The sequence below is a fragment of the Prionailurus viverrinus genome, chromosome X (assembly GCF_022837055.1).
Source record: "Prionailurus viverrinus isolate Anna chromosome X, UM_Priviv_1.0, whole genome shotgun sequence".
In the NCBI taxonomy this organism is placed as follows: Eukaryota; Metazoa; Chordata; class Mammalia; order Carnivora; family Felidae; genus Prionailurus; species Prionailurus viverrinus.
In genome coordinates, this window is record NC_062579.1 from 75159047 (window position 1) to 75171795 (window position 12749).

Below are 12749 nucleotides of genomic sequence, written 5' to 3' on the forward strand. Positions count from 1 at the left end.
TTTATTTTTTCAAAAAACCAACTCTTGGTTTCATTGATATGCTCTACTATTTTTTCAAATTCTATATTGTTTATTTCTGTTCTGATCTTTATTATTTCTCTTCTTCTGCTGGGTTTGGGGTGTCTTTGCTGTTCTGCCTCTATTTCCTTTAGGTGTGCTGTTAGATTTTGTATTTGGGATTCTTCTTGTTTCTTGCGATAGGCCTGGATTGCAATGTATTTTCCTCTCAGGACTGCCTTTGCTGCATCCCAAAGCGTTTGGATTGTTGTCTTTTCATTGTCATTTGTTTAATATATTTTTTTAGTTTCTTCTCTAATTGCCTGGTTGACCCATTCATTCTTTAGTAGGGTTTTCTTTAACCTCTATTTCTGTGGAGGTTTTCCAAACTTTTTCCTGTGGTTGATTTCAAGCTTCATAGCATTGTGGTCTGAAAGTATGCATGGTATGATCTCAATTCTTGTATACTTATGAAAGGCTGTTTTGTGACCCAGTATGTGATCTATCTTGGAGAATGTTCCATGTGCACTCGAGAAGAAAATATATGAAGTTGCTTTGGGATGCAGAGTTCTAAATATATCTGTCACGTCCATCTGGTCCAATGTATCATTCAAGACCCTAGTTTCTTTATTGATCCTGTGTCTAGATGTTCTACCCATTGTTGTTAGTGGAGTTTTAAAGTCCCCTGCAATTACCACATTCTTATCAATAAGGTTGCTTATGCTTGTGAGTAATTGTTTTATATATTTTGGGGCTCCCATATTCAGCACATAGACATTTATAATTGTTAGCTCTTCCTGATGGATAGACCCTGTAATTATTATACAATGCCCTTCTTCATCTCTTGTTACAGCCTTTATTTAAAGTCTAGTTTGTCTGATATAAGTATGGCTACTCCAGCTTTCTTTTGACTTCCAGGAGCATGATAAATAATTCTCTATCCCATCACTTTCAATCTGAAGGTGTCCTCAGGTCTAAAATGAGTCTCTTGTAGACAGCAAATAGATGGGTCTTGTTTTTTTATCCATTCTGATACCCTATGTCTTTTGGTTGGAGCATTTAGTCCATTTGCATTCAGTGTTATTATAAAAAGGTGTGGGTTTAGAGTCATTGTGATGTCTGTAGGTTTCATGCTTGTAGTGATGTCTCTGGTACTTTGTGATCCTTGCAGCATTTCTCCCACAGGATCCCCCTTAGGATCTCTTGTAGGGCTGGTCTAGTGGTGATGAATTCCTTCAGTTTTTGTTTGTTTGGGAAGACCTTTATCTCTCCTTCTATTCTGAATGAGAGACTTGCTGGATAAAGGATTCTCGGCTGCATAATTTTTCTGTTCATCACATTGAAGATTTCCTGCCATTCCTTTCTGGCCTGTGAAGTTTCAGTAGATAGATCCGTCACAAGTCTTATCAATCTCCCTTTATATGTTAGAACATGTGTCTCCCTAGCTGCTTTCAGAATTTTCTCTTTATCCTTGTATTTTGCCAATTTCATTATGATATATTGTGCAGAAGATCGATTCAAGTTATGTCTGAAGGGAGTTCTCTGTGCCTCTTGGATTTCAGTGCCTTTTTCCTTCCCCAGATCAGGGAAGTTCTCAGCTATGATTTCTTCAAGTAAGCCTTCAGCACCTTTCCCTCTCTCTTACTCCTATGGATTCCCAATTATGTCTATGTTATTATGTTTCATTGCATCACTTAGTTCTCTAATTCTCCCCTCATACTCCTGGATTTTTTAATCTCTCTTTGTCTCAGCTTCCTCTTTTTCCATAATTTTCTCTTCTACTTGACCTATTCTCTCTTCTGCCTCTTCAACCCGAGCTGTGGTCGCTTCCATTTTATTTTCTAGCTCATTTATAGCATTTTAGCTCCTCCTGACTGTTTCTTAGTCCCTTGATCTCTGTAGCAATAGATTCTCTGCTGTCCTCTGTACTTTTTTCAAGCCCAGGGATTAATTTTATGACTAGTATTTTAAATTCATTTTCTGTTATATTGTTTAAATCGTTTTTGATCAGTTCAGTAGCTGTGGCTACTTCCTGGAGTTTCTTTTGAGGAGAATCCTTCCATTTTGTCATTTTTGATAGTCCCTGGAGTGGCACAGAACTGCAGGGCTCTTCCTCTGTGCTGTCTGGAGTAATTTGTGTTGGTGGGTGGGGCCACAGTCAGACCTGATGTCTTCCCCCAGCCCACCGCTGGGGCCACAGTCAGACTGGTGTGTACCTTATCTTCCTGTCTCCCAGGGGCAGGAGTAACTGTGGATTGGTGTGGCCCCTGTATGGGCTGCTTGCACACTCCCAGGGTTTTGGTGCTGCTTCGATGGGATCTGGCTATTAGCCGGGGTGGATCCACAAGGTGCACAGGGGCAAGAGGGGCAGACTCAGCTCGCTTTGCCTTCAGTGGTCCACTGCAGGAGGGGCCCTGGGGCACCGGGAGGGAGGAAGACCCTTCAGAGGGATGGATCCACAGAAGCACAGCGTTGGGTGTTTGTGGGGTGCAAGCAATTTCCTTGACAGGAACTGGTACCCTTTGGGATTTTGGCTGGGGGATGGGCAAGGGAGATGTTGCTTCCCAGCACCTTTGTTCCCCACCAAGCTCAGCTCTGTCCTCTGGGGTTCAACAGCTCTCCCTTCTGTTGTCCTCTAGCCCTCCCACTGTCTGAGCAGAGCAGTTGACTTATAATATTCCAGATGTTAAGTTCCCCTGGCTGTCAGAACACAGTCTTTCCGGCCCCTCCACCTTTGCAAGCCAGACTCAGGGGCTCTGCCTTGCTGGGTGGGCTGCCCCTCCACCACCCCGGCTCCCTCCCGCCAGTCTGTGTAGCGCACACTGCCTCTCCGCCCTTCCTACCCTCTTCCGTGGGCCTCTTGTCTACGCTTGGCTCTGGATGGAGAATCTGTTCTGCTAGTCTTCTGGAGGTTTTCCGGGTTATTTAGGCAGATGTGGGTGGAATCTAAGTGATCAGTAGGACACGGTGAGCCCAGCGTCCTCCTACACCACCATCTTCCCCTGACCCTCTGTTTTATTAATCTTTTTGTTGTTTTCTTATTCTCTATTTCTGCCTAATTTTTATTATTTCCTTCCTTCTGCTAACCTTAGGCTTAGTTTCTTCTTCTTTTTTTAGTTCCTTGAGGTGTAAAGTTAGGTTGTTCATTTGAGATTTTTCTTTTTTCTTAATGTATGCATTTATCATTATAATCTTTCCTCTTAGAACTGTTTCTTCTGCATCCTGTAAGCTTTGGTATGTTGTGTTTCCATTTTCGTTTGTCTTAAAATAGTTTTTATTTCATTTTTTTTCATCCCTTGGTTGTTCAGTAATGTGATGGTTAATTTTCATGTATTTGTGAATTTTACAGGTTTACTCCTGTTATAGATTTCTACTTTCTTAACACTGTGGTTGCAAAAGTTACCTGATATAACTTCTTTCTTCCTGAATTTGCTGAGACTTTGTTTGTGACCTAACATATAGTATAACTTAGAAAATGTTCCATGTGCACTTGAGAAGAATGTATGTTCTGCCGTTGTTGGATGGAATGTTCTGCATATGTCTCTTAGGTCCATTTGGTCCATAGTGCTGTTTATATTTGCAGTTTCCTTCTTGACTTTCTGTCCATTGTTGAAAGTGGGGCATCAAAATTTCTATTATTGTATTGATGTCTATTTCTCCTGTTATTTCTGTTAATATTTGCTTTATATATTTAGGTGCCCAATGTTAGGTTCATAAATGTTTATAATTGCTACATCTTATTTTTTTAAAGGCTTATTTATTTATTTATTTTGAGAGAGAGTGAGAGAGAGAGAGAGAGAGAGAATCCCAAGCTCTGTGCTGCAGCAAAGAACCTGAAGTGGGGCTCTGATCCCATGAACCATGAGAACATCACCTGAGCTGAGATCAAGAGTCAGATGCTTAACCAACTTAGCCTTCCAGGCACCCCAATTGCTATATCTTCTTGATGAATTGACCCCTTTATCACTATATAATGACCTTCCTTTTCTCTTTTGATCATTTTTAGCTTAAATCTATTTTGTCTTATATATGTATAGCTACTCTTGCTTTCTTTTGGTTACCATTTCCTTGAAATGTATTTTTCCATTCCTTAAGTTGCAGTCTATGTGTGTCCTTAAAGCTAAAGTGAATCTCTTATGGGCCAGCATATCATTAAATCTTGTTGTTTTTTATCCATTCAGCCATACTATGTCTTTTAATTAAAGAGCTTAATCCATTCACATTTAAAGTAATTAATTATAGGTAAGAACTTACTAAGATTTTGTTGTTTCCCAACTGTTTTATAGATCCTTTCTTTATTACGTCCTCTCTTTATTATTTGTGATTTGATGACTCTGTGCAACATTATGCTTTGACACCTTTATCATAATCTTTTATGTACCTATTGCATGTTTTTTTCCTTTGTAGTTACCATGAGGTTTTCATAAAATATCTGATATTCATAACACCCTACTTTAAGCTGGTAACAACTTAAATTTGATGGCCAACAGAAACTTTATACTTTTACTTCTTCCCTCCTCACATTTTAGGTTATTGATGCTACAATGTATGCCTTTATGTACTATATATCTGATACAAATTATTGTAGTTGTGGTTACTTTTAATACATTTGTTTTTAATTTTTTTTTAATTTTAGAGAAAGTGTCAGTGGGTGAGAGGGACAGAAGGAGAGAGAAGGAGGATCTTAAGTGATCTCCATGCTCAGTGCAAAGCCTGACGTGAGGCTCAATCCCATGACCCTGGATCATGACCTGAGTTGAAATCAAGAGTTGCATGCTCAACCAACTAAGCCACCCAGGCACCCCTGTTTTTTAACTTGTAAACTATAGTTGTAAGTGAATTGCAAATCACCCTCACAATATTAGAGAATCTACCTTTGAATATATATTTACTATTACCAGTGAGTTTTACCTATTCATATGTTTTATGATGTTAATTCATATCCTTTTATTCCAGCTTGAAAAACATACTTCAACATTTCTTGTAAGGCAGATGTAGTGGTTATAAACTTTCTTGGCTTTTGTTTGGGAAAATCTTTATGTCTTCTTCATTTATGAAGGACAGCTTTATGAGGTATAGTATTCTTGGCTGACAGCTGTTTCTTTGAATATTTTGAATATATCATCCCACTCTCTCCTGGCCTACAAACCTTCTGTTGAGAAATCTGCACACACATAGGGCTGACACATACATGATGAATCCCTTTTCTCTTGCTTTTAATAAGATTCTCTCTTTGTCTTTTACTTTGATGAGTGAATTATAATGTGTCTTGGTGTAACCCTGTACAGGTTCAACCTATTTGGGGTCTTTTGGGCCTCATGAATCTGAACATTCATTTCTATTCCCAAGTTTGGGAAGTTTTGAGCCATTATTGCTTTACATAGACTTTCTGTGTTTTCATTTTATTTTCTTCTTTTGAGAATCCCATGATGCATGCATTGTTCCCTTTGATAGTGTTTCATAAGGCCCATAGGCATCTTCATTTTTTTTTTCATTCTTTTTTCTTTATGCTTCTCTGACTGGATTTCAAATGACATCTTCTAGCTCACGGATTCTTTTTTTCTGCTTGATCAAGTGTGCTGTTGAAGTTTTCTACTGAATTCTTCAGTCATTGTATTCTTTAGCTTTAGAAATTCTGTTGGCTTTTGGGGGGGTATTTTTTGTTGAACTCCTCATTGTGTTAATGCATTGTTTTTCTTATTTCATTTTGTCTATGTGTTCTTGTAGGTCACTAAACTTTTTAAAAGGATTATTCTGAACTGTCAGACAGTTCGTAGTTGTTTCTTTAGGGTCAGTTATTCAAGTGTTATTAGTTTCCCTTTGTGGTAGTATGTATACATAATTCTCTGTGATTCTTAATTCCTTGCATTGGTATCAGCACAACTGGGTAAGCTATCTCCTCTTCCAGACTTTACAGATTCACTTTGTCAGAGAAAGACCTTCACCAGTCAGCTCAGTTTGGGGTATTGGTAAGTCAGCTGGTAACATCAGTTGGAGAATGCCATCAAAAATATGTGACCACCAATTAACCCATATACTGGATCCAGGCATTTGGAGGCTCCCCACCTCCTTCTGTCCTTAGAATGTGGGCTCATGCTGCTTTTCCCACTCTCAGAGGCTACTCCATGGACATAGTCTTGAGATAGTGATATGGTGTTGAGAACACCCACATTATGTATGTGACTGAACCCAGTTAGGGCTTCTTTATAAACTTTTGAGATTTTGCAGGTAAGTGTAGGGATCTCTTTGTCTTACTGACACCCCAAACAAGCCGCATATGTAAGTTCCCTTTGCATATTAAAATTTAACCTACTAACCTGGAGTGGCCTTCCTTTTTCTTCAGTCTCTCTCTATCCTATGTGTCTGGGTGCTGCTTACAAATTACACAAGGGAAGGTCCTTGGAAGGGTTATAAACAACAGCATTCATAGGTGAGAGAACCTTGTTCTCACGGTCTCTTGTCCCATGCTCTGAGGCCAGGGGGCTGACATTGGCTGGCCTCCACATTTGGGTGGGCTTACTGGCTGGGTTCCAGATGTAACTAATTCCACTGGATGGGCTTCCTGGTATATAACTTATGTCCAAAGGATATGAGAATTGCCATCAAGAAAACACTTAGAGGTAAGGGAGGAGGCACACAACAGTGGACTTCAAATACTGGAGCAGGGATTAACTATGCTGTGTGAGTTTCCAGTCTGAAGTCCTAGGACTATTGGATACAAGTTACAGGAAGGCAGATTTGGACACAGTATAAGCAGCAGGTCACTGCAAGGGGCTGAGTAACTCTGTTGGACAGTTGCTTCAGGCAAGAGGTAAGGTGTTGGTGACCAAAATGGTTACTTCCAAGTCTCAAATCCTGTGGCTACACTAAGCACTGTGATTGCATTACTTCACTGACACCTGATCAGAGTTGTCCCACCTACTCTTTTGCTTATGGAAGTTTATGGTCTGGCAAAGAAAACAGTTTCCACTTCCTGTGGTTATTTAAATATGTAAGCCATTAGAAAGGGGGTGGTAACACGAGGTTTCAAATACATATAAACAGCATAATATTTTTTGTAGGAAATGACATGTGTATTAGTAGACCACAGCCTGGATGATTATACACCCAAATGCTAACAATTGTAATTGATGGGATGATAAGGATTGATTTTTACAAATCAAAAGTTGATAAAAGTATTATTTAAGAGCAGGGAATGGAATACTCTCATTTATATGTATTCCTTGTGCTCACCATGAACACCAAAAGTAATTGGTTCATAAACAATGAATTCTGTTCTGTACAAGAATGAAACCAGAGATTCAGTGCTGCAGATCATTAGCAGGTATTAGACATCTGAGTTTATGTTCAATAGATGTGATGTGCTTAGAACAATGTGTCCTAGAACGTGCCTCCTTCCCCTTTCCCCCATCCAACCCCAGCCTTGAGTGTCTCCTATCAAGCTGAAAGCACATTCCAGAAAGCAAGAGAGCCCAGTTTAAACATCTCAGCCCTATTCACTTTAGAAGTTCACTTCAGACCCTGTGTTGTCATTGTCTCACTTCCTACATAAGAAGGCTAGTCCACATTACCTCCTCTCCCAAGGTTCTCATGGGAGAATCATGATTCTAACTCTTGGAAAAGCATATAGCATTCCCAACTCAGAATCCACTGGACCCGGACAAAGGAGAGCCTTATCCCTCTGACCAATCTCCCAAAGTGGCTTTTCTTAAACTATTTTGTTTGGCTGTAAAGAGTACCTTTGTTGTACTTTCATTACGTAGAAGACCACCAAGAATGGACCACCGGAGTCTCAACACAATGATTATATTTATTATTTTATCGCTACATTAGAAATGAAAATAAACTGAGAAGGTGCAAATGTATGCCACTTCATGAATATTATGGAACAACAAATACAGCCACTATAGAAAGTTAAAAGTGGTTTAACCTTTGGGGGTGCAAGGACTACACACAGAAATGTCATCAATGGTAAGATTATTAACAGCATCTGCCAACTGGAATGTATGTACCAATGGAAAGTTTAAAAAAAGGGAACACTGGCTTCCCCTGACCTCTTGGCTATGGGATATGGATGGGAAGACATCAGAAGATGCCTAAAATAGCTACAAACACATAAGTTTACAAAAAACAAGCCCCAAACTAAGACACTAAAGCAATGTTGAAATTTTCTGTTGGGAGGAGATCCACATTTTATGATGTTTGAACACACTCTTTCTCTTGTTGGATAGCTAGGGGAAAAAACAAACACAAAAAATCATTAAGAAGGTATATTTCTAGAAGTTCAGTTTTCTTCCAAGAGTTCTTTGCCAAGTTACTGAAGGCTGCCATATCTGCTTTAAATTTAGAAGGCCAAGGCACTAACTACAAATCCCCATTCAAGTGTGTGTGTATATGTGTATGTGAGTGTGTGTGTTGTGCATGCATGAATGTTAACCACCTGAACATTCATTAGAATTTACATCAACTGGTTTTTTTTTCATTTGAGAGGGAGATTTATGCTGTTGCCATTTTTTCCATAGATTATTCTGAGACTGAAGAAGTGAAGCATTTTCCTCAGGTTTAACTATCACTATGTAATTAGGAAGTTATACCCTTTAGACAATTACGACTAACTGTGAAACTCAAGTAACACTGACATGGCAAAAAATGTCCCTCAATTTTGTGAATATGTTTGGAGTTTCTCTATCAGGCTAAAACTCCCAAGGGCAAACCTGATCCCTTGAGTCTGGGAGCCTTGAGTGCACCCAAGATCTAAACTTGTTCTCTGCCTTATTTTGTCATCAGGCAGAGAAAGCCAACACTGCAGTTTGTGTGGTTTTCTAGGAATGAAATCACAGGCCAAAATGGCTAGATGCAGAAAATACCTAATAACCATTAAGTAGACAAAACAAAGATTTTTCTAGTACTAAGTCTAACATTCCAAGATTGGTTGTAAAGATATTTTTAATAATTTTCAACAAGAAATTCGTTTTTTATTCCCCCATTACTTCTTGGGTCTATCATGTGAGAACCATTTGTATAATTCAAGTAAGAAGACAACTATTTGGTATTTTTAACTGTTGCATTAAATACAGTGGTACTATAATTATTTCTTAGTGGCAAAATTTACTAGAAGAGTTTATTTACTGAGCCTATCAATGTTCACCATTGTTTTTCTCCATTAGAAACCCCCAGCCCCATCCATGACTTACTTTCCTTTGAAGGGAGAGTATTTTTTTCTTTAGTGTTAGTTTTCTTCAGTTTTGACCAAACTTCTCCACTTCAGACAAGTCTGGCTTATTACTCATCTTGACTAAAAGAAAAACTAAAAAAAAATTACATTAAAATACACAGAGCTATTGTCATACTAAGGAATCAGAGCCAAAAATTCTCATATTTAATATCAATGTGTATTTTACCGGCTGATTTTCAAGACAACAGCACACATCTTAGAAAAGCCATGTTTTTATTAGAATACTCTAAATTACACATCACTGCCCCATTTGTGTTAGGTAGTAAAAGCCATTAAATCAGGATGCAATAGAAACCAAGATGCTCTACAATCCAGAGTCAAAATGTCTAATTCTTTTCGATTACAGCTGGGGTCAAATGGACGTGACAGAAGCACCTCCATATAGAGTTAAAAGAAAAATAAGGACTGTGTTTAACCAGCTAATGATTTTGTGACTGGATATAGCAGTAATTTGAGCAACTTCACTTTGCATTCAATTAATTTTGGGGGGCATTTTTCTTGGGGAGTAGGAATAAGCACACAAAAAGGGTTGGCATAAATTGTACTAGTTTCTTTCCATTTTATCTGCCCAGAGATAAAGGAGTCACAACAAGAGAGGGAGGGGATTTAATCCAGTCATAACTAATTACATGTCTCATAATAACTCCTTATGGCACAGGTTTGTAAATGCTGTAAGAAGGCACAGCTGATTAGGATCATACCAAGGCCTTCAGCAGAATGGGGTAAACAAATAGAATTGATTTTTCTTTCACCATGTTTTCTCTGCAAAGGGAGAGGTTAGGAGATGAGATGCCCTGTGACCATTCTGGTTTCGTACGGGAAGAGATAACAGGAGACCCCAGCGACCTGAAAACAGAGCTCTCAAGCATGTACCTGGCCCCACCCTGGTGGGGTCAAGGCACTTCTAGTGCCCAGAGTAGAATGGAGAGGCCCCCAAGCAGCAAGAAGTCCTGAATATGCCTCCCTTCCGTCGACGTTACCCTAAAACCCTCCTTTGACGAGTGGTCAGACGCCAATCTCCAGAGGTAGGAAAACAGGGGCTAACAAATCATAAAGGGCTGGGCGCGTGGGGCATTTTGTCAGGAAAAGTTTTCTTACATTTTAAAATAACTATCATCCTTGTCAGGCGCGCAGCCTACCTTTTGGCCACAGGAGGGGAGAGCGCGAAGGGCCAGCACCAGATGGCCCATTCCAGGGAGCCCCCAAACTCCTCCTCCTCTCGGGCTTGGCCTGCAGCCACAGCGGACCCGCCCCTCTCCCCTCCCGTGGCCTTGCAGCCATAGCGGTCGCCCCCTCGGGCCTTCCAAGGACCCACCTGGGGAGGACTTGGCAACGTGCATAAGGCGGCGCCACAGAAGACAAAGGCGCGGACTCGCCAGGAGGCTAAGTTACAAACCGCCAGCTCCAACCTGGCCCCTCCAGTTACCGAAAGACCGACACCTCCCGCCACGCAGCTGCTGCACCCTCCTGTCCCCATAGTCTTCTGGCTCCGGGGGGGCCACACGTCCTCACCTAAAGGCTTGAAAACCGGTGAAAGACCTACAGCTAGACCAACGCCTCTCCGCACTCAAGACGAGGTTAATGTTCCTGCGCGGAACCCTGAAATTATAAATCACGGAGCCGATCCCGCCCCAGACCTTTCTGATTGGCTGGGAGATCCCAGGCCCGCCTCTTCGCCCTTCCCCCCACTTTCTTCTTTCAGCAAAGTGGCTGTCCCCCACTGTCTCCTCTCTACTCTGAACCTCGGCTCTGCAACACTGTCTTGGTGACGTTATACCCAAGCTGCCTCGCCAGACCCCGTCCAGGCCTTCTCTGATTCCGCGAGGAATAGCCTGCCTGCCTCTTCCGCCTCTCCTACTATGTTCGTGCTAAAGATTTCACTTTCCTTCCTTCCAAGTTTATTCACCCCTCCAAGATAATTGGTGCCTCTATAGTAAGCAGATACTTATTGTCCAGTTGGCTTTCAACGTCCGGAACTGGGAGATCCAAGCTGAAGGAGCTGTAATTAGGCTCTCTGGGCTTTATATAGCCAGCCATAAAGCCTAAGTACACTGTGATAACCAAACAATGGTTTGGAAGCAATGCTCAGTTGTGTCTGTTCTAATCCTTGGCTAGGCCTTGGAGGAGGAGCGCTCATTGAGAGAGTGGGCAGTTCAGAGTCATTCACCCCCATAGCTGGACATTTCTGTGACAGAGATGCTCTCCTATGTAAAAGTCACATTTTCAGTTTTTTCAGCCACTGAACATAGTAGTAGTCAGTTTAGGGTAATCACAGGAGAATCCAACTATGGCTATTCATCTTTATCTCCCCAATCCATAGCACTCTCTTGGCCCAACAGGAGACACTAGATAAATAATGGTCTAGAGATTGCAGTAATACAGCCATGATAGAGCAGAAATTTTGTACAGCAGCACCACCCAGTGTCCATGATGGGGGATAAAAGTGAGAATCCAGTATTAATTTAAAGGACTAACTGTTCAAAGTCATTTTCTTGAAACTCCTCCAGAATCTTAGAGCATTAAGGTAATATGGAGATAGGACTATGTCATTAGCTTGCATCCCATATTTTCCACATGACTTATGTGTGGTGGTAGAGATCTACATAGATCAGCACCCACTTTCTCCACAAGGATTTTTCAAGCCCTCCCCACCTCTCTCCATTCGTTTTGTTTTCTATGCTTTTGTAGGACTTCATGTTAGCTTGAGAGTTTTGTAGCACTTCATGTTGATTTGGGAGATTTGTATGTTTGCTGGAGAAATCTTTAAAGCAGAAAGCCATCCTCGTTCAACAAATAATATTTATTGAGTACCTACAATGTCGCAGGCATTAAATATAATAAGCACCAGTGTTTCCACAACTCAGAGTTGAATGTTTTTAACATTTGTGTATATTTACTGTCACCCCTCAACTCCCTCATTTTAACCTCCATAAAGCTATGACCACATCCCTTATCTAGTTCACTTCTCACACCCCTTCCCTACTCCTAAAACATAATGCACTCTCAGTAATTCCCCCATATCCTCAACTTCTTCTCTAAATGTGTCCTTATTGTCTTCCCCTAACAGAAACAAGGCTCTCCACCTGAGGATCCTTTGTCCCCTGAAGCCCACTCAAGCCCATTCAAGAGTAGTATATGACTTTTCTCTCACACCACCATTGTACCACAGAGCCTGAAGTTTGAGTAAATGTCTTTCTTGCTTCTCATTATTGCCTTTAGACAATTCCTTTCCCACATCCTTGAAAACTGTCAGCTGTTGGCAGCTTGTCACCAAAACTAGCCTTTATTTTTGTCATCTATCAAATTTAATTTTCCCATCTCTCTTTATTTCTTGAAGATTTTAACTCCTGGAGCACAGTCACTCTCAATGAAATAGTACTGTATTAATTCCTGGTGAGTTCAAGAGCAACCATTCTGACACACTGACTTCTTCAGTTCCTTGAACATTTCTCCTTCATGACATTGTCTTTGACCCCACCTCAGGTACTCACTTGCATGTCCACACCCTAGGGTTTAT

The 12749-nt window shown here is 40.7% G+C and overlaps 1 long non-coding RNA gene across 1 annotated transcript; it reads right to left on the bottom strand.

The window, feature by feature from the left end:
- Positions 1–7831: 7831 nt before the first annotated feature.
- LOC125157107 (uncharacterized) lies at positions 7832–10822 on the bottom strand. Its single transcript, XR_007148858.1, has 3 exons — positions 10745–10822; positions 9192–9304; positions 7832–8228 (listed from the first exon to the last, which is right to left on the bottom strand). It is a non-coding gene; the product is annotated as an uncharacterized LOC125157107 (long non-coding RNA).
- Positions 10823–12749: the final 1927 nt, after the last annotated feature.